The sequence below is a fragment of the Saimiri boliviensis genome, chromosome 8, assembly GCF_048565385.1.
Source record: "Saimiri boliviensis isolate mSaiBol1 chromosome 8, mSaiBol1.pri, whole genome shotgun sequence".
Classification (NCBI taxonomy): domain Eukaryota; kingdom Metazoa; phylum Chordata; class Mammalia; order Primates; family Cebidae; genus Saimiri; species Saimiri boliviensis.
The window spans coordinates 51824963-51852598 of NC_133456.1; the positions used below are offsets into that span (position 1 = coordinate 51824963).

Genomic DNA, 27636 nt, shown 5'->3' on the forward strand with positions numbered 1-27636 from the left:
ACTTTTGAATGGGTGGTGTTTTGTTTTTAGGGATGGCGATCCCAAGACTCAGATCCCTCCTTGGGAGAGGTTCTGATCCGGATGGCTGGGGAAGACAATTGCATGGATAAGGCAGGCAGCAGTTGGGGGACTAGAACATGGAGAAGTCGCGGGGAAAGGACCTTGAGGTTAATTACAAGTAAGCCTTGCTTTCTTTAAGGTTATCCAATACAGGACTTTGATCATAGAGTGGAATTTTAAACATTGGAGCAGGAAGAGGCTCCCAACTCTCACCAAAGCCCTGGAGAGTGAATGACTTGTTCAGGATGTCGGTATAGCTTGAGGCTACACCTAGTTTTCTTTACCTTTCTACCAGGCTAGAGAATTTGCTTAAGTGTTAGTATCTAAAATTGGGAAAGAAAATCTCTTTCAGTTAGTGGAGAGAAAATATTGACAATGCTGTAGAGTGGATGCCTATAAATAGGCCTTCTATAATTGAAAGGAGCAATTAAAGGAGACACAAAACCTTCAGTTGCTGTTTATAGATGCTACATACAGGGTTACCTGTGAAAGACCTCACCAGTTTGAGGATTATAATTATCACTTGAAGAAACAAAACCTCTGAGGAAACAGGAGCAGGCAGGTTGAGTCTATTCCCAAATTTTATTGACAACCACCAAATGCAGCCTCTGGTGTTTATTTGGGAACCCTGTTGTTGGAAACTTACCCAAAGTTCTGGTAGCCTTACTGCTTCCTTGCATTCGTGTGCATTCAGGTGCTCAGCTTACCTTGAAGCCCCAAAAGAGCAGCCACTGAACTCAGGAGCAGATCAAAACCCTCTCCAATTCCGTTCCACTTTGGATCCACCCTTGATAAAAGTTTTGGGCTTGCTGAGAGTGCAGTATCCCATGGTGGTCCCCTGTCCCAATGTGGGTTGGGGATTAAGCCAATCCATGAATTTGAATCCCGATTCTCCCACTTAATAGCTATGAAGCGGGGCAGGCTTTTAACTTCCCTGGGCCTCTGGTAGATATGCTGAATCAAAATCTACCCCCTCCTTCTTCCTCTGAGTCCTTGTAATTAGTCATGGCAGTGAACCCAACTGAAAAACTACATTTCCCAACTTCCCATGCCAGTAGGGATGGCCAATGAGTTCCAAGTAGAAGTTGTTTTCGGCTTCCAGGGACACTGGAAGGCGGGAAGTGTGCTCTTTTTGATTTTTACATGTTACATTTCAAATATGAAATACAGAGGTGGTGGTTTGAGCTACAGTATCCATCTTGGGACCTAGAGGGAAAAGCCATCTTTGGGGTGCTGAGTTCTATTAATACCTGCAGACTTCTTGTTATATGAAAGAAGATTAACCCTTAGAGGTTTAAGCCTCTGATAGCAGCAGCAGAATGCAGTTCTTGGTACTCAACCTCAGATTCCCCATCTGCAAAATGAGCGTTAATAGTACTCACCTTCTAGGGTCATGCTAAGGATTCATTGATGGTTGCATACACAGTACTTCCCGCTGTGGCTGGCAGCTGCTACTTTTCTTTTTAAATGACTGTTACCATCATCACCTGTCACACATAGGGATGTGTATTAATTTGCTAGGATTGTCCTAACAAAGTACCACAAACTGGGAGGCTCAGATAACAGACATTTACTGTCTCAGTTCTGGAGTATGGAAGTCTGAGGTCAAGATGTCAGCAGGGTTGATTTCTTCTGAAGCTGGAAGGGATGGAACTGTCTGAGTTCCTTTTCTTTGGCTTGTGGATGGCCGTCTTCTGCCTGAGTCACTGTGTCATCTTCCTTCTGTGCGTGTCTCTGTGTTCACATTTTCTCTCTTTTCAAGGACATCAGCCGTATTCTATTGGGGTGCAACCTAATAACTTATTTTAACTTGATTACCTCTATAAGGACACTGTCTCTAAATAAGGTCACATTCCGACGTACTGGGTGGGGGTCAGGACTTCAGAATACCTTTTTTAGGGGGGATATGATTCAACACATAACAGTACATACAGGGCAGGCACGGAGACTCACGCCTGTAATCCCAGCACTTTGGGAGGCTGAGGTCAGGAGTTCGAGACCAGCCTGATGGTGAGATCCTGTCTCTAATGAGGTTACAAAAAAAAATTAGCTGGGCATAGTATGGTGTGTGCCTATAGTCCCAGCTACTTGGGATGCCAAAACAGGAGAATCACTTTAACCTGGGAGGCAGAGGTTTCAGTAAGCCGAGATTGCGCCACTGCACTCCAATCTAGGCGACAGTGAGACTCCATCTCAAAAAAAAAAAAAAAAAAAAGTTCATATGTAACATTATCAGTCAAACTTTAGTCTCACCCTTTTCCTGATTACAGAAACTATAAAAAAATTCAAGTACTTCATGAAAAATTGCTTCCCTCCCTCTCAAAATTGTCCTGTTGTAGAAGGATTTTTAACTTACATTTCCTATTTCAAACCCATCCGCTAAACCCAACTTCTAGAATGTAAGAGCTTGTAAAGGGACCATTCACATTTCCAGTTAGTTTTAGGTTGGTAATTATCGGCTCTTAGGACACTCTTGGATTTGAGTATTTACTTGGGTGTGTTTCAAGCCCATGACGGGAAAATACAAGGGTCTACTGTTTATTATTCCATACTTTAGAGTAGTGTATTGATGTGGTCAGAGTCATATACGTCATGAGATGTTTGGTGCTCTTGATGAATTTACTGGGCCCTAGAGTGTCCACTACAGAGTGCCCAAGACAGGCTGCCTTGGGGTATTTAACATGTCTAAGAACACTCGTAAATATTCCGGCTTCCAACATAAGCTCACTAAGGCGGGACTTGCTTAAATCACATTCCGTGTATAAAAATTAAAAAATGCTGAAGATTTTACTGTTGCAGAACCTCTTCAGCTCCATTTAGATTTGAAACCCAGTGTTCCTACGGTTGCTTTGTTTTTCTCTGCAAATATTTCAAGCATTGAGACTGTTACTGGCTGCACAAAACAGAGTCATTAATGCATTAAATAAATAGCTTTCCTGTCCCAACAGGGTTGGTTTTTTGAGGGGTGGGGAGATCACTTTTAGGTGACATTATGTGTTTGTAGGGGCTTGTCTTCAAATAAAAGGCATAATTGAACTGCGGCTGAATAGGAATCAAGAGTGTGATTCAAGTGTGAGGTAAAATTGATGGCATCTCCTGTTGCTTCCTAGATGAATGACTTTATGGCAACTTTTTCCCCGTAAAGCTTTTTTAAAAGCTAAAAATGCATTATTCTAGTCTCTAATTGTCCATCCTGACAGCAGCGAAAAAGAAAAGCTGTGTTTTGCTTTTTGTTTCTTTTCCCTCCCTTAGCAGTGATGGCAGAAATTGCTTATTACTGGAAAATCTGTATTTGCCTGCCGGTGTGCCATTAAAAACGGGATTTGGTAGCCTGGAGTCCATTTTTTATTTAATGTAAAACATTAGGGGTTGCATCTTTCATACTGGCAGGATGTGGAATGGGTAGGTGACTTGAATACTGTCTTTTCCGCTTAGAGTATTACTGTTCAAAACCCACGTACATCAAGGGATTGGAATCTTCGAATATGAGATGGAAAGATGACATTACGGTTAGCACTGTGTATATCCACAGAATCGTGAACCTTCCCAGCGTCATGGTCCCAGCCAGGGAAGTCAGAGCCTCGCTTTTCACTATTGCTGCACACACCCTGTTGCTGGGTGCCAAAGCAGGGAAGGCGCTCAACTTCCCAGCAATGTCAGGGTGAAGGCTGGTGGGGGAGAGGCTGGCTAGCAGATTATTAGATGTATTTTACATTTGCCATCAAGTTTCATTTCCATGGCCCACATGGCCTCCTAGGATGTATTCTTAGAAAAAGGAATAGTAGCTCAAATCAGATCAAGCTTCTGATCAAATGTTGGGGATACAGCCCGATGTAAAATGGGACACCTGAATGCAATCAGCAAAACCCACAATGAGGGGAATTCTACACTACAGATGATCCTGTTACATCCAATTTATGTGTTGAACGGCTTCAGGAGGCAGAGAAAAACCTTTGGATTAAAAGAGACTTGAGAGACCTATCACCGACATGCCGTGTGTGGACTCTGAATTTGAACAAATCAATGTTAAAAACACATTTTTATTTATTTATTTATTTTTTGGAAGTACGGAAATTTGAGTACTAGATGTTACCTGATTTATGGAATTATTGTCACTTTTAAGATACAGACAAAATAGTAGTGTTGGAATTATACTTTTTAAAAAGAGTCCTTATCTTTCAGTGATAGATGCTCAATTAGTTATAACGGAAATTACGATGTTTGGAACTTGCTTTAGGATAATTCGGTTGGAGTTGGGTGTGGTTTGGAGTTAAAAAAAACCTTAAAATTTGCCTTATAATTGTTGAAGATAAGGGAATGGTTATGTGGGGACTCTTCTATCTCTGAACGTTGGAAATATTCACAATAGAAAGTTACAAAATAATGACTTTACCTGTGTTCTATTCTTATGAGGGCTGCTGGTTTTCTCAGGCCTACTTCTTTTTAAGTATTCTTGGGATAATGGATATTTAAATAGATAACCTTTTTACCTCAAAGTAATCTAAGTATAAATATGGTCACTAACTGCACAACCAAGTCTCGCAGAATTGACAGGTTTTATTTAATGACCCATTTTCCTTCATTTGAACTCAGCCCCGTGGAATAGAGGAAATGTTTTATTCATCAGACTGTTCACTTTTTAAAATTTTAGATTGCTTTTGTAGGAATTAGCAGGTGTTTAATTATCAATGGGAGGATTCTTTCTTTGCTGAATCCAGTAGAAAGTTATTAAAATAAGTTTAAAATATGAAAGAATCAAGTAGTGAGAGAACTTGGGAAAAATGAATAAATCTATTCTCCCGTGTCCTGGGTTTGTTAAGGTCAAGTGAGGTGTGGTTTAATGTTTTGCAGCTTGATTGTAAACCAAGCCAAAGGAAAATCTCTCTGCCCTTTGGTCAAACATTCCTGAGTGAAGAGAGCACTGTCTCACGTGGAGCAGTGCCAACGTTTTCCGGTCATACCTTAGATCTTAAGTTCAGATAATTGAGACAAGCCAGGATTTAAGGACGGACAGATACATCTCTAGTCTCAACATTAAGCCATTATTTCCATATTGTATTTTCTTTCATGCTCTTAAGTATATTTTGGAGTTCCAACTGTGGATTTAGTTGTGCGCTAGGCACTGGGGAATAAGATAAGAATTAGATATGTATAAGGCTCTTTTGTTTCACTTGAACATAAATGTTTTCCCTCTTATCCTTTCCTTCTCTTTGCTTGCTATTTTTCTCTTTTTCTAGCAACATTGCCCTGTCAACATATTTTTTTTAAATTTTAATTAACTTTTTTTTTTGAGATGGAGTCTCACTTTGTCATCCAGGCTGGAGTATAGCGGCGTGGTCTTGGCTCACTGCAGCCTCTGCCTCCCGGTTCAAATGTTTCTTCTGCCTCAGTTTCCTAAGTAGCCAAGACTATAGGCGTGCATCACCACACCCAGCTAATATTTTTTTTTGTTGTATTTTTAGTAGAGATGGGGTTTCACCATGTTGGTCAGGCTGGTCTTGAACTCCTGACCTCAGGTGATCCACCTGCCTCGGCCTCCCAGCGTGCTGGTATTAAGTCGGGGTAAGTAGGCATGAGCCACTGCACCTGGTCCTGTCACCGTCTAATGATGTGATGTCGGAGGTGATGGTAATTTATTTGGATTTGCGAAAAAGGTGTGGTTAAGTTGAAGCTGTTTGGAGGTGGGGTAAGGTAGGGGGAGGTGAACAGCTACCACTCCTCCAGCCCTGACCCGGTGCCATATCGCTTATTTATTCATCCCCAAATCCTGCAAGGTAAGAATCACCCCTATTTTACAAGGAAGGAAAGGAAACTGAGCTTAAGTAAGTTGATCATGGTCTCATGGCTCATAAGCATCTTTGTTGGTAAACACTCAGGTCTGTTTAAAGCTAAGCTTGTAACAAACATACCACATATGTTCTCCAAGACGGTAGGTAATGTGGGCTGTTTTTCAATGAAACGTCTGCTGTGCATTTTCACCATGATGTTGCTTTTTATTGATTTCATTTGGGAAGTTTAGGGACAGGTAGGAGGGATACTTGGGAAATAGAGGCATTTGTGCCTTCAAGCAGTTCTCTCAGCGCACCTGCATGAACTTCCAGGTCTCTAAGTTAGATGTATTTATTCCTATGTTTTGAGATGGAGTCTCTGCCTGTTCCCTAGGCTGGAGTGCAGTGGCACAATCTCGGCTTATTGCAACCTCCACCTCCTGGGTTCAAGCAATTCTCCTGCCTCAGCCTCCTGAGCAGCTAGGATTACAGGTGCCCATCGTCACGTCCGGCTAAATTTAGTGGAGTTGGAGTTTCGCTATGTTGGCCAGGCTGGTCTTGAACTCCTGACCTTGTGATCCGCCCGCCTCAGCCTCCCAAAGTGCTGAGATTACAAGTGTGAGCCACCGTGCTCGACCCGTAAGTTAAATTTATACTCCAAACATTTTCTCAGTAAAAGAGGGTCCTAGGAAGGACAGACAGACACTGATAGGTTTAATTGCTGTAAAATGACTTAACTCTTCATCTGCACTGCTTTTTTGTTTTAACATCACAGTTGACCAGGTCTCCATGGTGTAGTAGAGAGAGATCTTTGTAAAGAAAGCTCCTTGCCAATTGTGGACATTGACAGGAAAGCACTCTCTTCCTAAACCTTGTAACTGATACTGCTTTTCTGGTCTCAGGTAAGAAGGAGATAAAAGGGGTAAAAGTTTACTGTAGATTCTTTTGAAGGCATGTGGAGTTTTTGAAGTAATAATAAAAGATAGAAGCTCATGCCTGTAATCCCAGCACTTTGGGAGGCTGAGGTGGGTGGATCACTTGAGGTCAGGAGTTTGAAACCAGCCTGTCCAACATGGCGAAACCCCATCTCTACTTGAAATACAAAATTAGCCGGACATGGTGGTGCATGCCTGTAATCCCAGCTCATCGGGAGCCTGAGGCAGGAGAATCGCTTGAACCTGGGAAGCGGCGGTTGTAGTGAGCCAAGATCGTACCGCTGCACTCCAGCTTGGGCAACGAGCAAAACTCCATCTCAAAAAAAAAAAAAAAAAAAAAAAAAAAAAAAGATGGATTCCAGTGGATCTCCTAGAGGCTCTCTGTTAACTGGCTTGTAAGTATACATGTAAGAGTACATGTCTTTGGCTTAAGGCTCCTTAGCCTTTCAAAGGTCCTTCTGTCAAGGTGATGAGCCACCGTGCTAGAAATGAACTCTGGCGTTAAAATGTTTGTTCAACAGAGGCCGGCCACGGTGGCTCAAGCCTATAATCCCAGCACTTTTGGGAGGCTGAGGCGGGTGGATCACCTGAGGTCAGGAGTTCAAGACCAGCCTTACCAACATGGAGAAACCCCGTCTCTACTAAAAATACTCCCAGCATTTTGGGAGGCTGAGGTGGGTAGATAATAAGGTCAAGAGATCGAGACAATCCCAGCTAACATGGTGAAACCCCGTCTCTACTAAAAATACAAAAAAAAATGTTTGTTCAACAGAAGGTGGATGGAGTGCAGCATTTTCAAGTAATGAACAATAAACCATAGAACTGGAGAAGTTACTCAAATTTTGGTAAAGTGCCCAAAGACCCTGGCCATGACCTTATGACTGAGACGAGCATTTAAGTGGTTTTTCTTTGCCTTAGAGTGCTAGGAATTGGTTGACTGGATGTGTGCTTTAAATAGATTATATTATTGTTTCAAAATAAATGTTGGGGTGAGAAATGCGAACTTGCTTCCTAGAGCATATTCTGTGTCCTTTTTATGGAGTTGTAGACAGCAGATTTTGAGATACGTATTCATTTAGTTAGAGATGTCATGAACTTCCTTCTCAAGGAGCTGACTTGAGCTAACTTGCATAGTGTTAACAAATTCCACTTTTCTGACATTCCACCTTATGGTATGAATATGGAAGTTACATAGAAATAAAATATTTAAGTTTTCTTAGTGTTTCAAGCACTAAACTATCACATGCCTGCTTAATACTTTAGTATTTTGTGTTTTCCTACTAATATGACTTTTTCTCAAGTCAGAGATGTTTTTTCCTGTCATCCTTTCTGATGAGGGGGCAGAGTTTGTTTTTCTTTGTAGAGCTCTTTAGGGGATCTTTTTAAATATTGACTCAACCTAAGGAATTTTTCAGTTGAGCTGACATTCATTGCAACGCATTTGTGGTTTAGCATGGTTCAAAATATTTATCATCTCAATTCTCTGACAACAAGGGTAGAAAGAAATATTTGTGTACTTACACCAGAGTGCTGTAGTAATTGTTAACTACTTAAAAACATATTTTTTAAGATTAAAGAAAATTTAATCTTCAGACTGTTGGAAGGAAGGAATTGTTATCAGAAGTGAGGAATCAGTGCTGATCATTATTAATGTTTTACTACTACCTTTAAATTTTATGGTAAGGGAAAAAAAAATGGGTGGCAACCTTTTGCCAGGTGTAAAAATTTCTAGCAGATTTGTTAAATTAGTATAGTAGTCCACCCTTATCTGTGGTTTTGCTTTCTGTGGTTTCATTTACCTGCAGTTGACCGCATTCTGAAAATTAGGTGAATATAGTATGATAGGACAGTTTGAGAGAGCACAAGAATATATTCACGTAACTTTTATTACTGTATGTTGCTATATTGTCTTATTATTGTTAGTCTCTTACTATGCCTAATTTATAAACGAAACTTTATCACGGATATATTTGTATGGAAAAACCACACTATATATAGAGTTCAGTATCATCCATGGTTTCAGGCATCCACTAGGAATTTCAGAATGTATCCCCTCACCTCAGATAAGGAGGGGGTCTGCTGTATATTATTTTCTAAAAATTGGATTTGCTATATACAAATCCATATTGCCAAAGTTTTTAAGCTCTATATTTAAAAGTAGTTTAAATACTATGAAAGTGCTTATTCTGCTCAGTGGTTGGGGAGACTGTTTCTGGATCAGTAGAGGAAGGGGAAATTTCAAGAACCTGAAAAGCTTCTCTCTCTCTCTTTTTTTTTTTTTTTTTTTTGTGATGTAGGCATTGGAGGTACAGATATAAACAAGATGTGGAACCTCCCTTCAAAGAATTTGTAATCCAGTGACAAAGAGGGAAATATAAATAATCAACTGCAATAAAATGATACAGATGGTGTGATTGTAGCCTGGGTTGCAGGCAGTCGGAGCCACATATAGGGAGTGATCAGTTCTGCAGAGGTGAGATTTGGGTCAAGAATCTAGAGTCAGCTGGGTGTCATGGCTCACACCTGTAATCCTAACACTTTGGGAGGCTGAGGTGGGCAGATTGCTTGAACCCAGGAGTTTGAGACCAGCCTGGGCAGCATGGCAAAACCTTATCTGTACAAAAAAATACCAAAGAAGTTAGCGGGGCATGGTGGTGTGTGTCTGTGGTGGCATGGCAAAACCTCATCTGTATAAAAAATACGAAAAAAGTTAGCTGGGCATGGTGGTGTTCGCCTGTAGTCTTAGCTACTTTTCAGGCAAAGACAGGAGGATCGCCTGAGCTTGGTGAGGTCACGGCTGCAGTGAGCCATGATTGTGTCATTGCACTCCAGTCTGGGTGACAGAGTGAGACCCTGTTTCGTACACACACACACACACACACACACACACACACACAAAGAATCTATAGTCTGGAGGAAGGTATAAGGCACATGGGTAATTCATATAATTGATAACAAGTGATGAGAATGGAAGGTGGTTGACAGATGAAGTGCTCTTTATTTCCAGAGAAAGAAATAACTTCTATTCTAGGATATTAGGGAAGGCCTCAGTGAGGAGGATGATAATTTCGCTGTACATTTAGCCATTTTTAGATGAGATTGGGCATGTTCAGGGTGGCATGGCCATAGACACAGCAACCCTTTTCAGTTTGCAAAGAGCTTCCAAGGACATCATCTGCTAGTTATTTTGAAACTGTGGGAGACAGTTATGATAATTTCGATGATGACTCAGAGAGGCAGGGCAACGTACTAAGGTCCACACAGCAAGTCATAATGTAAGCATGTGTTTAAGTTGAGCATTTCTAATTATTTTACGAGAACTAGAGTCATTACATCACTTTCCTTCACCCCCTTCTTCCCCTTTCCCACCGCCCATGGCATCCCATTACCTGTATGGTAAATCTTTCACTCTGGACTATGGCCTGCAAGACTCCACATGATCCGGCTTCTATCTTTCCTCCAGGACTAGCCCTCTCGCTTACAAGTTTTTACCTTGTATGCTGGTTGTTTCCAGAATGTATGAAACTTGTTTTCATCCCATGGTTCTTACACATGATGTTCCAGTTACATAGAAGGAGTCATCCCTACCACTCATCTTCTTGATGTGGTGCGTTGTTAGAATGTCACCTCCTCAGGGAGGCTTCCCTGATCTTTGTATCTATAGCACATCCTACCCTCCCATGAGCCTGCATCTCTCTTCTCTGTTTTATTTTTGTTATGGCACTTAGCACTATCAGCTGTCCTTATTGTTCATTTGTGTGTTGTCTTGTATTCCCAACTAGAGTGTGAGTTTCATGCTGGAAGTGGCAGGGATTCTTTGTTCTCTTCTGTTTCCCCCAGCACTTGAAATATAGGAAGCACTTGGTAAGCATTTGTTAATCAATTAAGTGACTCTCTAGTGGTGTAGGTTACAATACAGGTAGTTTTCTAAGAGCCAGAAGTGAAAGTAACTGGGATGAGTTTATAGATCCAGCTTAGATTCTAAGCTTTATGGATTCTAAATTTAGAATTTATTTGGGATAAAATGATGTGAAACACAGCTTTTAATGTCATTTTTGGATTGTTCATGGTTAATGTATACAAATATGATTGATTTTTGTTTATTTACCTTGTATCCTGCAACCTTGGTATACTTTATTATCTCTGATAGTGTTTTTTTGTGGATTCCTTAAGATTTTCTGTATACAAAATTATGTTATTTGCAAATAGAAATAGTTTTACTACTTCTTTTCCAATCTGGATGCTTTTTATTTCTTTTTCTTGCCTAATTGCTCTGGGAGAAGTGAGGTGGCCTCCAGAATAGACGTGGTGAGATCAGACATCCTTATCATGTACCTTATCTTAGGAAGAAAAATACATTATCTTTTACTATTGAGTATGATGTTAGCTGTGAGTATTTCAGAGATGCGCTTTTTCAGGTTGAGGAAATTCTGTTATTCCTAGTTTGTAGAGTGTTTTGTTGTTGTTGTTGTTTTGTTGGTTTTGAGACAGGGTCTCACTCTGTCACCCAGGCTGGAGTGCAGTGGTGTGATCTCAGCCTAACTGCAACCTCTGCCTCCTGGGTTCAAGTGATTCTCATGCCTCAGCCTCCCAAGTAGCTGGGATTACAGGCATGCGCCACCACATCTGGCTAATTTTTGTTTTTTAGTACAGAAGGGATTTTGCCATGTTGGCCAGCCAGGCTGGTCTTGAACTCCTGGCCTCAAGAGATCCACCCACCATTTGATCTATACAGATAAATTTCTTCCTGAAACAAAAATCCCCAAAGCACCAGGATTACAGGTGTGGGCCACTACACCCTGCCTTTTTTCTTTTTAAACTATGAAGTGGTGTTGGGTGTTTTCAAATGCCTTTTCTCTGGAAACTTAAACTTGCAGGCTCTGGTTCTTTTTAAATGGCAGGACAAAACTTTTTGATCACCACTCAGCAGAGGTTTGAAAGTTTCCCCTCTTCTCCTGTGAGGTCGCTAAGCATTTGTTGCAGAGTTCACTGTCTGAAAAGAATGCCTGTGCTTATCCTTTGGGAACAACTGTAATGATGGGATGCTTCTCTATAAGTCTGAGAAATAAACTGCTGGAATGTGATGCCATATCTGATATGCTGTGTTTGTTTTGCCAGTGTAAGACTGTCACAACACTGTTGAGAGAGCTGATTTCAAGCTGTTGATATAGTTCAGACCTTGGCAGTTCTTTCATCTCCTTGACACTTTAGTGTTTGATTGCATTAGTTTGCCCTGCAAATAGTCGACAGTGTAAGTGATCTCAAAGTGAGAATACATCTGAAGTCTGGATTTGTAGTAGACAAGGTTCGAAGGAGAGCTGAGACCTTGTAAAATGCACATACAGACTTCCTGAGTGTGCAATAAAGACTGAACTTCTACTCGATGGACCCTGTCAAACAGCCCTATTACAGGCCTGATTTGGTTGCATGGGACTTCTATGCTTAATGTTCAAATGAAATCCAGTAAAATGAGTTGGTGAAAATCAAGCTGTCATGGAGTTGCTAAAAATCTTGTTCCAATGAAATGCTATGAGAAGGGCCTTATCATTATGTTGTTTAGTTTTTACCAATTACCCTATAAAATATTAATATATATATTACGTATGTAAATTATTATTATTCTTAGAGACAGAGTCTCACTCTGTCACCCAGGCTGGAGTGCAGTGGCATGATCTCAGCTCACTGCCACCTTGACCTCCTAGGTTCAAGCCATTCTCTCATCTCAGCCTCCCGAGTAGCTACGTGTGCTGCCACACCTGGCTAATTTTTATCTTTTTTCTAGAGGTGGGGTTTCACCATGTTACCTAGGCTGTTTTTTTTTTTTTTCTTTTTTTAAAATATGGAACGCTTCATGAATTTGCGTGTCATCCGTGCACAGGGGCCATGCTAATCTTCTCTGTATTGTTCCAATTTTAGTATATGTGCTGCCGAAGCAAGCACCTAAGCTGGTTTTAAAGGCTTGAGCTCAAGCAATCCTCCCACTTTGGCCTCCCAAAGTGCTGGAATTATACATGTGAGCCCCTGCACCCAGCCTGTATTATTATTACTATTATTATTATTATTGTTGATGTCATTTTACAAAACTGGAAACTTTAGTCTTAACGTGATTGCTTCCCCAAGGCTATGGTGGCCTATGAGTTTGATTCCACGTAGCCTATTTCCACATTTTGTACTCTTAAATATATTCGAATTTATTTTCTAATTTCTCAGTCACTTAAATGTCATCCATGACAAATACTAGAGTTTTAGTATCTCAGAGATGGTTCCTTAGAACTCTCAGCCCTAAATAGAATTATATCTTTTTGATAGTGTATTTCATTTTCCAAATCCCAGGAATCTGTGAAATAGTAGTGTTCTTCACCAACAGCCTCTGCCTGAATGCTTCTAGCACTGGAGAGCTCACTACTTCATGGTGACAATCTTTTTCATTCTTGTGTAAAGTCTTCCTTTGAGCCATCCTGAAGGTCAGTTTAGTTTTCCTAGCATAAAGTACTGTATATTGCTGTCTGAAAACACACAGACAACTAAATGTTCCAGTTGATTTTTTTTTTTCTTTTGGTAACAGCTTTATTGAGATGGAATTCCTATAGTATACAACTTACTCATTTAAAGTATTTTGCATATATTCACAGAGTTGTAGAACAGTCTTATTTTAGAACATTTCTGTGAAACCTCAAAGAAACCTTATTATACTCATTAGCAGTTACCTATTTCCTTTGAACACGAAGCCTCTACTAATTACTACCTGATTTTATAAATTTGCCTATTCTGGACACTTCATTTAATAGGTGGCCTTGTCTGTTTTCTTTCACTTGGCAAAATATTTTCAGGGTTCATCTATCTTGTTGTATCAGTACTTTCTTTGTTGTTGTATTTTTAGTAGAGACCAGGTTTCACCATGTTGGTCAGGCTGGTCTTGAACTCCTGGCCTCAAGTGATCTGCCTGCCTAGGCCTCCCAAAGTGCTGGGATTACAGGCGTGAGCCGCTGCACCCAGCCTTGTTGTATCAGTACTTCTTTCCTTTTGTGGACAAATGGAAGTCTATTGTGTGGATATACCACATGTTGTTTATCCACTCATTTCTTTATGGGTATTTGGGTAGTTTCCACTTTTGACTATTATGAATAATGTTGGTATAAACATTTGCTTCAAATGCTTTTTTTTTTTTTTTGTATGAAATGGCGCTGTCTATGCTCCTGCACTGTAATGATTTTTTGGTTAGTCTGAATGTAGTATTTTTCTTGGCAAAATCTCATACTGTTAGTATTAGTCAGGTTCTACCTTGTTGGAAGTTTGAAATTTGATTGATGATATGATTTGTTCATTTCAACCTTGGGTACTGTTCCAGTTGGTTAAATCTCCATTCTCTGTCCTTATCCATATCAATGATCAGTATGCTGATTGCTCAGTGACGTGACCTGTGTGCCACATAGCTATTACTGTGGAGGAAAGAGAGTCTTCTCTTAGCCATTGGTCTGTGTGCAGTTGGGGGACTAACACATTTTTATATTCATATGAAATGTTTTCAATTCTAAACATCCTTATGTTTCTACCAGCACTAAGATGTCCTAGCATTATGGGATTATTCATGTAACTTGTGTATCTCTGGTCAGGTTAGTTAGTGATTTCATCCAACAGCTCAGACCAGAATTTGAATTCTGGCTTTGGTGCTTCTTATGATCAGAATGACCTTGGGCAAGTGACTTGAAGGTGAACTTGGGTAATTTTCTCATCTGCATGATGAGGATAGTAGTAGGACTTACCTCACAAGGTTTTTGAGAGAACTGAGTGAAGCCATTCGCATAATACACGCATCATGTACTCGGCACCTTGGTAAGGGCTGGATTTCAAGGATCAAAACGGAGGCCAGAGAACTTTCTGTGGCTTTCTGAGCGTCAAAACTGGCTGTGCAGATCCAACAGCACACTTTCTGTTCCTTCCGAACCTGTTCCCATCAGGTTTCAGTTTCAGAAGGAAGTGAAGCCGTTTGTGATGGGGGAGCACACACCTGTGAACTTTAGACGTCTTAGGAGGCAACCCGGGCGGCCTTCCATTGCTTCCCGCCTCCGTCCTCACCAGCGTTGCCGACTGTGGATTTGTGTGTGTGTGTGTGTCTTTATCACTGTTGGCCATGCACCACAAACAGAGATATCAGTCACATTTAAACTCTGCTGCCAAGGAAACTCTGCCCACAAACGCAGCCCAGGCCTTTGAGAACCTCGCCTACCAAGCGATACATTGAGAGATGAGGATAGCCATCTTACCATTCATGTTTGTGAATTATTGTTTATTCAGACTGGAATAATTGTGTTAAGAGAATTGTGTGCAATCTTAGCATCATAATCAGATTCCGGTTATCACTTGGAACTGTGACTCAGCCTTGGAATTTTATAAGGACATAATTACAAAAAAAATTATTGGTAACTTTTTAAAAAGGAGTTTGTTGCCCTTAGATTTGTTAACTCTTCAACCACGATTTTCCGAATTGTGGTACAAAGTTATCATTTGCAAGTATTCACAAGTGGTCTTGCAAAAACCAAAAAGGCTTATTGCTAATTCTCTTCGGATGCTGATACAGAAATGACACTGATTTTTTTTTTTTTTTTTAGTGTTTAAGAGCACCCACTAGAAGGATATTTAATATTTATATGTAGTTATTTTTTTCTGTTACGTTACGCAGATATTTCAGGTCCTTTGCTGTAGAGCAGCATCTCTCCATTTAAGTAATGTATAGACCCCCTTTCAAAGGGGAAAGCATCTTGCAAGAACTCTGTGAATCATTCCAAGCCCAACAAACATAAGGTAAACCTAAGGTTTAACATGAAAGTCTCTTTTGACTGCCAGTGACAGGGGTTCTTGCCTGGCTTGTTGTTCATAAATAGGAATGTTTTGTTTTTACATTATAGAATTGAAAAAAACTTCAGATTTGTTGACTCCTGGAAATACTCTGGTGGTCTGCCAACGCCATTTTAAGAAACCCTTTCCCAGAGATGATCCCCAGGTGGAATTGAGGGCTCTGATGGTTTCCAGGAGGTGGGAGGTTGTACATTCGTGACACTTGGGATCAGACTACAGATCGTGATCTTTCCTTCCTGGATTTTATAAAGTAGAGAAGGTTGCAAAATTGCAGGGTAATTTTTAGAAAATGGTGTGTGTGTATATATATGTGTGTGTAATCCAAATATATATTTATCAACTGAAATACCAGGTGTTCATATCTGCAGCTGAAATCCACGGTTCCTCTAACACCTGATAATTGTGTTCTGCCTTCCCTGCATTCTTGCCCCGTCTGCCTTGAGCTGCACACAGTTGCTTTGTCACTTAATGACTAAACTGGGTACCTGCCTGGTTTAATTTGTGAATCGTGGACCACATAAGGAGGAGGAGGTGACCCCCTTAACTCTGTTACCTGCACATGGACTTGCATGTGAGGTGAGCTAACTATATTTGTTTTCTGGAGTACACAACACATTACCACAAACAGACTAGCTTCAGACTGTGGAAATTGATTCTTGCACAGTGTGGAGACCCGAAGCTAGGAATCGTGTTGTCGGCAGGGCCTTGCCCTCCGGAGGCTCTACAGCAGAATCTGTTTGTTGCCTCTTCCGGCTTCTGGTGGCTCTTGGTATTCCTTGACTTGTGGCTCCATGTCAGTTTCCATGGTCCCACGGCCTCCTCCTCTTCTGCCTGTCAGATGTCCCTTGGCCAAACTCTCTCATAAGGATACTTGTCATTGGATTTAGGGCTTACCTGGATAATCTCGGATAAACTCCTTCTCTCACAACTTAATCACGTCTTTTCTCGTGTAAGGTAATAAGAGTTGGCCCTTCGTGTCTGTGGGTTGTACATTCATGGATTCTGCCAGCTATGGGTTGAAAATATTCCAGGAGTAAAAACAATAAAAAAAGTACAATATAACAAAAAAAATAAAGAAAAAAGCAGTATAACAATTTATATACATTTACGTTGTATTAGTTATTATAAGTGATCTGGAGATGATGTGAAGTGTACAGGAGGATGTGTGTAGCTTCTGTGCAAATCATGTGCCTTTTTGTATCAGGGGCTGGAGCATCTGGGGATTTAGGTATCTGTAGGGTTCCTGGAATTAATTCAGACTGAAGTGTTACTGGAAAGGGGTTGGGATCCAAACCCCAAGAGAAGGGTTCTTGGATCTCAGGCAAGAAAGAATTCAGGGCGAGTCTATAGAGTAAAGCAAAAGCAAGTTTATTAGGAAAGTGAAGGAATAAAAGAATGTCCACTCCATAGAGTAGGCCCGAGGGCTGCTCGTTGCCCGTTTTTATGGTTGTTTCCTGATGATGTGCTGAACAAAGGCTGGCTTATTCATGCCTCCCCTTTTTGGACCATATAGGCCATGGCGTTTGTAAACTGTCATGGTGCTGGTGGGAATGTAGCAGTGAGGGTGACCAGAGGACACTCTCATTGCCCTATGGGTTTTGGTGGGGTTTGGCTGGCTTCTTTACTGCAGCCTGTTTGATTATGAAGGTCTTTATGCCCTGTATCTTATGCTGACCTCTCTTCTCATCATGTGACTTCGAATGCCTAACTGTCTTGGAATGCAGCCGAGTAGATTTCAGCCTTATTTTACCCAGCTCCTATTCAAGATAGAACTGCTCTGGTTCAAACGTCTCTGACAGAAGAACCACTGTGTTTACTCTTTTACCTTGTAAGTTGATACCCACAAGTTCCTAGATGTTTTATTCTGCGTGAGATTTCTCTTTTTTTGCATGAGAGTGAAGGGGTTACTGTTTAGCCCATTACTGTAACCTAAACCATTAGATTGCTACTAGTTGGCAAAAGCATAAATGTAGAATTCTGTACGTTTCTGGAGCAGAATATGCCTTAGAAAGTAAAGAATTGCCACTTTTCTTTCTAGAAAAGTAGGTGATATGTTGGTCTTGTTTTGCATTACTCTCTCTTTTTTTTTTAAATTACCCTCATTATAAATAATTTTTGAAATATTTTCAGCTTTTAGACTTATAGGGTACATGTGCACATTTTTTACCTGGATATATTGCATGATGCTGAGGTTTGGGATATGAATGATCCTGTCACTTAGGTAGTGAGCACAGTACGCCACAGCCCTTGAGCCCTTGTCCCTGTCCCTCTCTCTCTACTCTACTGGTCCCCAGTGTCAGTTGTTGCCATCTTTATGTCCATGAGCACCCATTGTTTAGCTCCCACTTATTAATGAGAACACACAGTATGTGGTATTCTGTTCCTGTGTTGATTTGCTTAGGATAATGTCCACCAGCTGCATCTGTGTTACCGCAGAGGACATGATTTTGTGACTTTTTTAATGGCTGCATAGTGTTCTATGGTGTATGTGCACGACATTTCCTTTAACCCACCACTCATGAGCACCTAGGTTGTCTCCATGTCTTGGCTATTGTGAATAGTGCTGTGATGAACATATGAGTGTGAGTCTTTTTGGTAGAACAATTTATTTTCCTTTGGATATATAGCTAGTAACAGGATTGCTGGATTGAGTGGTAGTTCTGTTTTAAGTTCTTTGTAACATCTCCAAATTGCTTTCTGCAGTGGCTGAAGTAATTTACATTCTCACCAACAGTATATAAGCATTTCCTTTTCTCCACCAACATCTTTTGTGTTTTTTGACTTTTTGATAATAGCCATTCTGATCGGTGTGAGATAATATCTTCTTGTGGTTTTCATTTCCATTTCTCTGTTGATTAGTGATGTGGAACATTTTTTCATATGTGTATGACTGCTTGTATGTCTTCCTTTGGGAAGTGTCTGTTCATGTGTTTTGCCCACTTTTTTTTTGTTGCTGTTGAGACAGAGTGTCAGTCTATCACCCAGGCTGGAACTGGAGTGCAGTGGCACAATCTTGGCCCACTGCAGTCTCTGCCTCCCGGATTCAATTAATCTTCTCGCCTCAACCTCCCAAGTAGCTGGGACTACAGGCACGTGCCACCATGCCTGGCTAATTTTTTGGTATTTTTTTTTTTGGTAGAGGGATTTTGCCACGTTGAGCAGGCTGGTCTTGAATTCCTATCCTCAAGTGATCTGCCTGCCTTGGCCTCCCAAAGTGGTGGGCTTACGGGCATGAGCCACTGTGCCCAGCCTTGCCCTGCCTACTTTTTAGTAAGGTTGTTTCTTACTTGTCCAGTTGTTTAAGTTCCTTATAGATCCTGGATGTTATATCTTGGTCAGATGCATATTTGCAGATACTGTCTCCCATTCTAAAAGTTGTCTGTTTATTCCATTGATATTTTCTTTTGCTGTGCAGAGCTATTTAGTTTAATTAAGTCTAGCTGTCCATATTTGTTTTTATTGCAATTATTTTTGAGGACTTAGTCATAAATTCTTTTCTATAAATGGTGTTTCCCAGGTTTTCTTCTAGGATTCTTAGAGTTTGTGATCTCACATTTAAAGCTTTAATCCATCTTAATTTTTATATATGGTGAAAGGTAGGGGGTCCAGTTTCATTCCTCTGCATATGGCTAGCTAGTTATCCCAGTATCATTAATTGAATAAGGAATCCTTTCCCCATTGCTCATTTTTGTGGAGTTTGTCAAAGATCAGATGGCTGTAGGTGTATGGCATCATTGCTGGGTTCTTTGTTCTATTCAATTGGTGTATGTGTTGTTTTTTGTAATAGTACCATGCTGTTTTGGTCACTGTAACCTTATAGTACAGTTTGAAGTTAGGTAGTGTGATGTATCCAACTGTGTTCTTTTGGCTTGAGATTGCTTTGGATTCGGGCTTTTTTTTTGGTTCCATATGAATTTTAGAATTTTTTTTTTCTGTGAGATACGACATTGGTAGTTTGAAAATAGTGTAGAATCTGTACATTGCTTTGGGCAGTATGGCTGTTTTAATGATATTGATTCTTCCAATCCATGAGCATGGGAGGTTTTTCCATTTGTTTGTGTCATCTGTAATTTTTTTCAGCAGTGTTTTGTAGTTCTTGTAGAGATCTTTCACCTGCTTGGTTGGTTGTATTCCTAGGTATTTTAATCTTTTTCTTGTGGCTATCGTAAGTGGAATTGTGTTCTTGATTTGACTCTCAGATTGAACATTATTAGTATATAGAAATACTCCTGGTTTTTGTACATTAATTTTGTATCTTGAAACTTTACTGAAGCTGTTAATCAGTTTCAGGAGTGTTGTGGTGGAGTCCTTAGAGTTTTCTCTGTATAGTCATATCATCAGTGAAGAGAGAGAGTTTGTCTTCTTTTCCCGTTTGGATGCCTTTTCTTTCTCTTGCGTGATTGCTCTGGCTAGGATTTTCAGTACTATATTGAATAGGCGTGGTAAGAGTAGGCATCCTTGTCTTTTTTCCATTATGTTTTTCATTTGGTAAAAACTCAGCATGTGCTAAGCATGGAGTGGGAGTAGTGAATACCCTTGAAAGCATTACAGACACTATGTTTCTCTTTAACTGGGTTTGCATTCCACTGGAGACTTCACTGCTTTGCCTCCTGCTTTGAACTCTTACCAGCCAGATGTTTTCCTTGCTTGAGTATCCTCTTAAGAGTCCTGCCCATCGTCCATGATTGACAGCCTGGTTTCCTGGTTGAGTGCTTTATGTGAACATGAAAATTCATAGCATCCTTAAGGGAGAAAAGAAGCTGTGGTTGACGGGCAAAGAACAGAGGACAATCAGTCTTTTCCCAGAATGAAAGCTGCCCTCTGGCGAGATGAGAGGTATACACTCAGGGCTATTTTCAGCATTGTATATGTGTTGATCATCCTCCTCCTCCTCTTCTTTCTCCTAATGAACACTACTTGTTGAACATAAACCAAGGATCTGGCTCTACACCAGGTGCTTTTGCACATTACCATATTTAATCCTCATAGGACTCCAAAAGGAGCTACTCTTATCATCCCGTTAACAGATGAGGCAAATGTCTTAAAGGAAAGAAGTTAGCTTTTAAAAGTCTTGTGGCTAGCAAGGGTCTGAGCTGTCTGATCAGAGCCTAATGGGTACCGTTAAGCAACCTTTACCCTTTTCATGATGCAAAATGGGCTTTCGGGTTTTAAGGAAATGAAGCCTAATACAAACTGTAGTTATTTAAAAGGCAATATAGTGATTTCATCAAGATCCGCTGGGTTCTGGATATTTCACGTTTCTATTTCTGGTTTCTTCTTGGATTGCTCTCTGAATATAATGGATCTGGAGTAAACAAGGCCGGAGCCTTTACAGTTTCTTTTCTCTGCCCTCAGTGTTTTAAGTGATAAGGTATTTTGCCCATCAGAAGAGAAACTGTTGGATTGCATAGTGCCCCTTGCTGTCTGAGGTGCCTTTGAGGAACTTGGTGTGGAGATGGGAGGAGATCAGGGGAAGATTCTTTGAGCTTCAGCTAGGGGATGGCCAGGCAGGTTATTTTCTAATTACATGCAACTAGAGGCATATTTACAGAGAAGAATCTGAATCTTGACTCTTTGAGCAACATCTCCTTGGAGTAGCCTGTTAGCTCTGATATGCTCCTAGTTCTAATGAAACGAATTAAAATTCCTACCTCCCCCTCCACCATTTCTTCCTCCTCTTCTCTCCAGATTTCTTCCCCCTCCCTCCTTGAAATATATGTAAATACCCACCATCAATCATTGTTCTTGGCTGTGGTGATACAGCAGTGAATGGAAACAGATGAAAGCCCCTTATGGGATGTTTCTTCTGTGGAACAAAGTAGAAACCTCAGGAGGGCAAGAAGCCCAGCACATGGTTACCCTGTGGACTGCAGTATTAGTGGGTAGTTTGTTAAACAATAATTATTTTTTATTAATCTGGGGGAGGAAACGTTTTCACATGTTTATTTCTCTTTGCTTTCTTTCTGTGTCACCCATTTTACTGATTTTTTTTTTTTTTTTTTTTTTTTGAGACTGAGTTTTACTCTTGTCACCCAGGTTGGAGTGCAATGGTGCAATCTCAGCTCACTGCAGTCTCTGCCTCCGGGTTCAAGGGATTTTCCTGCCTCAGACTCCCGAGTAGCTGGGATTACAGGGACATGCCACCATGCCCGTCTAATTTTGTATTTTTAGTAGAGACGGGGTTTCTTCATGTTGGTCAGGCTGGTCCTGAACTTCCGACCTCAGGTGATCCACCCGCCTCTGCCACCCAAAGTGCTGGGATTACAGGCGTGAGCCATCGCACCCAGCCTACTGATGTGTTTGTAAGGAAGAATCATGGAGTTAGTTCTGAACTCTCATTTAGGTAAATATTTCCAATTCATTTAAGGCTTATCGGCTTTTGTGTTTTGCCCCACTATAGATGGGCTTGTGGTTCTATTTAAAAAGATGGGTCATCATTATATGTATAGAAACTTAATCCAGGTTTAGGAGTATCAGCAGATGTCTTCATGAAATCTGATTTTAAAAAATCAATTTCTTTGGGACAAGCGGACCCAGAAGCACGGTCATGGGCTATCATTTCTGTGCCTTTCAGAAAAATTACAAAGCAGGAAGTAAACCTTGCTTGCTGAGGTTTAGGATGGATGGGTCTAATTTTGTTTTGCATTTATATTTAATGGCCTGGGTGCCTTTCCTGTGGGCTGGTGCACATTTAGCTAATGAATGACTTCCGAGGAGACCTTGTTGATAATATGGAGGGCATGGCCAGCCTCCTCATCTGGAAGCCCCAGAGAGAAACCTGGTACAGTTGCCCGCAAGGCCGCTGCAGGGCTCACCTGCAGAGTTGTTTTTGTGTTTCCCATGCGCCTGGGTTGTTAGTTTATAAAAATCAAAGGACCAAGGCAGAAGCCCTGGCGCTGACCCCAAGTTATTAAATCGGCTCCTCCGGCCATTTTTCTCAGCCACAGAGCTGCCCACTAGCCACGGGCACTGACCCTGGGCTGTGGTGTGTGCCTTTCTCTGCTTGGGGCCATCAGCCTTGCAATTTGTAAAGCCGTCATTCAGTTGAGTTCAGACTTGATTGTATGTTTCTCAAGTATAGTTTGTCATTTTCTCTGCTTTGCTGCCTGTATGTGAGGGCCTTTCTTGGCCAGCCTCGAGAGGTCTTCTGTTCTGGTGACAGATACTTGCTTTGGATTTGTAGAGCGGCTTAGTGTCCTCTGATGGTTCTGGGAAAGCAAATGTAGAGTGATCTTGTTCTACGAGCTGGTGACTGGACCCACAATACCCAGAAAAGCTCTGCTTCTGGCATTGCTGAGTAAAAGGGAGGCCAGAGTTCTCTGCAGACACCACATGTTCTCATTACTGCCCTTGGTAGCGAATGGACGTTGACTTGGGTTTGTCCATCTACACTCTTTGGGCGACCCCTTGAAACCCGGATTTGACTTGGAAATGAGGCATTTGGTTGTGGTTTCTGATCTTACTATATGCAGTAGAAGCCTGGACGTCTAGTATGTCTGTATCTTTAAAAATAAGAATACCTTTTAATACTAGGTAACCAAGTCATAGATGAGGGGAAGTTGAAGGAGTGATGCAAATAGAGGATTGCCATTTTGCAGCTCATTAATGCATTGATGGATCTGGGCATGAGACATCAACATTTGCTAATATCCTCCAGAAACAATAAGCTGTTGTCTGACCCTGACCATAGAATATTTTACCTCCAAGGAAGTAGTCTTATAAAAACACATAGATCTGATCTGTTCCAAGTACCAATTTATGGGAACTACAGAGGACAGGAAAACATGATAAACAATGCTATTAGGGATACCATCGGCCTGTTCCAGACTGACCAAAAATCTGCTTTCTTTAACAAATAAATTCCAAGAAAGGAAAAAGTGGTGGAATAGAAAAGTTACAGTTGAAAGAATCTGAGACGTATCCACCAAAGTCTGTAGTCTCAGCTACTTGGGAGGCTGAAAATGGAAGATTACTTGAGCACAGAAGTTCAATTCTAGCCTGGGCAACATAGTGAGAGAGAGAGAGAGAGAGAGAGAGAGAGAGAGAGAGAGAGAAACATAGCAACTGATCTCCATATGTACCTTATTTAGATCCTAATTCAGATGAATTAACTGGTAAAAACTGGGCATTTGGAGATTTGAACCTTGATTGGAAATGGGGCAAAATTAGAGTTGTTACATTTCTGTAGGTGCAATAATAACTTTGTGTATTTATTTTAAAAGCACCTATCTTAAGTATTTATGGATGGAAAGATATACTTGAGATTTGTTTCAAATAATATGGGAGAATGTGGGTGGTCATAAAACAAGCTTGACCATGTGCTCATAATCTGTGAGGCTGGGTGGCCAGTCCCTGGGCGTAGGACTTCTTTATTCTGTTTATCTTAATGTTTTTGGACATTTTCCATAATTGAAAATGAAAAAGGAGATATAGTAAGGTACTGCCAGAAAAGCTTTTATTGTTTTCCTAATATAAAAGCCACATGTGTTCATTGTAATAAATATAAGTAAAATAAATCTGAGTTACTTGGAGTACCTTAATATATTTGTGTACATATGCACATCAGTTTTTAAAAAATGAAGATGAGTACTATTGTGCACTCTTATAATCTGCGTTTCTCATTGAACTGTTTGAGTGTTGTCGTAAGCCATTGAATATTCTTCTAAAATCTTTAGAATCGGTGGTATAGAAATGTTTAATGCATATGCCTATACCCTGATTTTATCTATTTCCTTATTGTAACAATAATTGGTGCTTACTATTTTGGATATTATGGTAAGTGCTGTGATGCAAATCCTCCTAATTAAATCTCTCACATATCTTTCTTTCCTTAAAATAAATTCCTGGCCAGGTGCTGTGGCTAATGCTTGTAATCCCAGTGCTTTGGAAGGCGAAGGCAGGAGGATTGTTTAAGGCCAGGAGTTGGAGACAAGCCGCCAACAACATAGCAGGAGCCTCTACTAAAAAAAAAAAAAAAAAAAAAAAAAATTCCTTGGAGGCGCTGAGGCATTATTTACACTCCTGCATTTTGGGTAGCTTTTGCTTGTGTGCTTGAGAATTTCTTTTTCCGTCCAGAACTGTAAGCTTCCTGAAGCCAGGCCACATATTTTCAGCATTCTTTGTGCTTCCTGAACTTGTCTGGATGTTCGCAGACGTTCATACAGCTGTCTCTTCTTCCCTTCATCATCAGAAGAAACAGCATTCCTACTGGAGATTGACATTAAGATGCTATGCATATGACTTTGGTGTGGTTGGGTAGCATCTGTAGATGAAAATGAATAGTCAACATTTTCTTAAAGCTAAGAATAAAAGATCCCTACCCCTATGCTCTGACTTTTTATTGTATGAAGGTGACATTTACCTTGTAAGTATAGAATACTGAAAATATAGCTGGGTGCAGTGGCTCACGCCTGTAATCCCAGCACTTTGGGAGGCCGGCGGATCACTTGAGGTTAGGAGTTCGAGACCATCCTGGCCAACATGGCGAAACCCCATCTCTACTAAAAATATTGAAAAAAAAAAAAAATAGGCCAGGCGCAGTGGCTCAAGCCTGTAATCCCAGCACTTTGGGAGGCCGAGGTGGGTGGATCACAAGGTCAAGAGATCGAGACCATCCTGGTCAACATGGTGAAACCCCGTCTCTACTAAGAATACAAAAAATTAGCTGGGCATGGTGGCGTGTGTCTGTAATCCCAGCTATTCAGGAGACTGAGGCAGGAGAATTGCCTGAACCCAGGAGGCGGAGGTTGTAGTGAGCCGAGATTGTGCCATTGCACCCCAGCCTGGGTAACAAGAGCAAAACTCCATCTCAAAAAAAAAAAAAAAAAAAAAAAAAGGCTTGGCAGTGCACGCCCAGCTACTCAGGAGACTGAGGCAGGAGAATCACTTGAACCTGGGAGGCGGAGGTTGCAGTGAGCTGAGATCTCACCACTGTACTCCAGCCTGGGTGACAGAGGGAGACCCTGTCTCAAAAAAAAAAAAAAAAAAAAAAAAAAACACTGAAAATAAACTAGGAAAGAGATATTCTTCAGTGCTTATATTCCATGATAGAAGATTGGAAAAAGACCTTTTTTATAAAGTGCTGTCACCATTGTTTTAAATGCTTTGGTTTGGGTGGCTTGGGTGTGGCCAGGCGCTAGGGCTGTTTAGGTACCACATAGAAACATGTATTTTGTGATCAGAGGATGGGCTCCACTCTCCCATATCTGTATCCTGTTACTCTCTTTTCCTCTTCGTGGTGTTGTGAGACTGGATGGTCCCTGAAAGATTGATGTGGGCTGGGTGGTTTGTGTTTCCAAATTCCACACGCAAGTCCATGCATTTCTTATCTCTGTGGACAAGGGAAATTTACCAATTAGGGAGTGAGATGTTTGGTTTGCCAGTTGGGTAGGTTTTTGTACCTATGAAAAACAGAAGTAGTAGTTCCATTTAAAAAATAATATGATGCAACCCCGGAGGCAGAGGTTGCAGTGAGCTGAGATTGCGCCACTGCACTCCAGCCTGGTGACAGAGCAAGACTCCAGTTCAAAACAATCATGATATGATACAGAGATGAAATAGCTCATCTAGAATCACAGTGTTTATGGTGAGAGTAAGACTGCAACCAAATCTTGACTGACATAATCAGGACCGTTTTCTGGCTTGTGTAAATCCACTCTGGCGGAGTTTTTAAAAGGCCTGAATGGAAAGAGGTTAACTTCAGCTGTGTGTTTAAAAGCAAAGGCTGTAGTATAGCCAGAACTGGGTTTGAGTCCTGGCTGTGCCACACCTAGGTTTGTCATCTTTGGCAAATTATATTAATTTGTGCCTCAGTTTCCCCACTTATAAAATTGTGGATAATACTAGGCTCTACCTCACAGGGTGTCTGTGAGGAGTAAATAAAATAATAATTGAACTCATACGTATTTTTTAAATGATTGGAACAGCATCAGGTATGTAATAGTGGCTTTATACATTTTTATTGCTATCCTGGCTTTATTTGAAGTATGTTAAAGCATCTGCTCAAGGCCAGGTGAGGTGGCTCATGCCTGTAATCCCAGCATTTTGGGAGACTGAGGTGGTGAATCATTTGGGGTTAGGAGTTCGAGACCAGCCTGGCCAACAAGGTGAAATCCCCCATCTCTAGTAAAAATAGAAAAATTCCCTGGGCATGGTGGCGCATGCCTGTAATTCCAGGTATTCAGGAGGCTGAGACAGGAGAATGCCTGAATCAAGGAGGCGGAGGTGGCAGTGAGCCAAACCACTGCACACCAGTCTGGGTGACAGAGTGAGACTCGGACTCAAAAAAAAAAAAAAAAAAAAAATCACCACTCTAACACAGTGAATGCATATAGAAGACAGTCAGCAAATGCTTACTGAATGGTCCATTTGATGATATATATAATATTTAATAGGATTCTTATAGATGAACTAGGATATCCTTTTCATTCTGACTTGACCATTTGTACCCTGTAGAAAGGAGCAGATGAGGCTTCCAAGTTTTTCCTGCTTCCTGCTCTGTGGAACCAAATCCATTATGTACACAGCACCTACCCTAACAGAGACGATCACGATCACGTTTAAATTATACAGTGCACCTACCGAGTTTCAGCAGATGTGTGAATATTAAGTTATTAATAACTAATTGGGTGCTAATTATGTGCCCTGGAGTTCTTGGAGCTGATAAAGAAGTGTCACCTACTGTGTCAGGCCTCTGTCTTTTCAACTTTGGAAAATCATTTTTGGCAGATGTGCCGAAGTTAACTTTGGAGCTTTAGGTTTTGAATATCACTTCTCACAAGTCTTCATTTCATTTTTTTATGCCTTGTGAAAACTTACTGTGAAACTGACGTGACTTCCCATAAGTAAAAATTCCATGTACTGTTTTCCAGAGAGGGGGTGGCCTGTATGTGATCATAGTGTTTCATCTCTGGGAAGATAGAAGAGCTAAATGAACTAAGATTAATCCCAGGGGAGAATTTAAAGCTGCTCAAGGGAATTCAGAAGTGATTCTAAAGGCCAATGGAATTTTGGTGTAT

At 40.8% G+C, this 27636-nt stretch overlaps 1 protein-coding gene, 1 long non-coding RNA gene and 1 other non-coding gene across 5 annotated transcripts in view; 2 read left to right on the forward strand and 1 right to left on the reverse strand.

The window, feature by feature from the left end:
• The window catches only part of LOC141585379 (uncharacterized), an 89907-nt gene extending 63743 nt beyond the window's left edge, over positions 1-26164 (forward strand). Inside the window, exon 2 of the long non-coding RNA XR_012518804.1 lies at positions 31-26164. This is a non-coding gene — a long non-coding RNA (uncharacterized LOC141585379). The remainder of the gene's footprint in view (positions 1-30) is intronic.
• PTPRG (protein tyrosine phosphatase receptor type G) overlaps positions 1-27636 on the forward strand; it is a 777462-nt gene that overhangs the window by 64669 nt on the left and 685157 nt on the right. The gene's annotated exons all lie outside the window — the stretch shown is intronic.
• Positions 12597-12703, reverse strand: LOC120367314 (U6 spliceosomal RNA). Its single transcript, XR_005581717.1, has one exon. It is a non-coding gene; the product is annotated as a U6 spliceosomal RNA (small nuclear RNA).